We start from the raw sequence: 1,350 nt of genomic DNA on the forward strand, positions 1-1,350 counted from the left end.
CATTAGGAATTTAAAAAAAAACCTTCTGTTTTACGGTACAAAACATTTCGGGGGGGGGGCCGTCAGGCCCCCCCCCCTCTGGATACGGCCCTGTGTACAAGTAAATGTCAAAACAAAAAGATGTCCGTAAAAGTTTAGAACTTAGTTTCAATATTGAAGTCTGCAGAGCAGTCTAGCAAAGTAAAAATTATGAAAATGGAAGCTAAGCGCGTTCTTGCATTGTGGATTAATAAAAAGATCAGGTAGAGGAGATGTAGCCACAAATTGAAACGTTTTAAGTAAAAGGTGAAGCGTATTTAAAAATGCATTAGATAAGAATAACGATCTGATCTTGGAGCATAAATCATCACTAGTATCCTCATTTTTTACCTTGTAAATATTGCTACTGTATCTACTGTAGAGTACTATTTTGTGCATCAATTTTACTTCATGCAGTGCGTACCGTGTTGTTTTATTTTATATCTTTTATTCCCATTGGTCATTCGTTTTGTGCATCTAAAGTATTTCGTGTTGAATAACAGTTTTTTATTTTTGAAATGCAGTAAAAGTTCAGTCCTTTATAGAAGAAACTAATGGTTAAGGAATGCTTTAGAGCAGTTTGAAGGGTGTTTATAAGTGCCTAAAAGTATTTGGTATGCTTTAAAAAATTTGTATGCATATATTTTTCCACAACGCGAAATTTCAACTTACGCGAGGAGTCTTGGAACGCATCTCTCGCGTAAGTCGGGACTCGACTGTACGCTGAACAAAAATACACCTTTTTTAAAATGTCATATTCGAAATAATTTACTCATTAATTGATTTCAAATAAAATATGCTGAATAAAATGTATAGAAAGTTACTAAGGTTGGAAACATGATGCCCACTCGTATCTGAAATTACAAATTGGCCCACTTTTCTTTTCTTCTTCTGGTTCAGGAGTACGACGCAACACACAGCACTCATTCTCCTCAATTGTCTAAAATATATTTGACGCTCCTAATATTCACTGATCAACTACTTTCATGAAAGAAAACTACCTCATTTGGAAAAATCACAAAGTTGATTAAATGATGGAGTTTGTTCAGAATTTTAAAAATAAAACATTTTGTAGAAGGGTGTAGTAAAAGAATCTTTTCAGTGACATTGGTACCAATACAAAGTGGAAGCACTGTATTGCTGTAAAAAATTGATAAAGCATCCAAATTTCAAATAACAAGAAAATAATCAAAATACATAAGTATAACGTTTCACAAAGAAGAAATTTTTTCAAGAAATTATTCCTAGGGGTAAAACACTCGGACTTCAAAAGTAATACGCATTTTCAGTTGACTATTTTTCGCAACATGAAAACTTAATTCAGAACCAAAC

The sequence above is a fragment of the Uloborus diversus genome, chromosome 5, assembly GCF_026930045.1.
Source record: "Uloborus diversus isolate 005 chromosome 5, Udiv.v.3.1, whole genome shotgun sequence".
Classification (NCBI taxonomy): Eukaryota; Metazoa; Arthropoda; class Arachnida; order Araneae; family Uloboridae; genus Uloborus; species Uloborus diversus.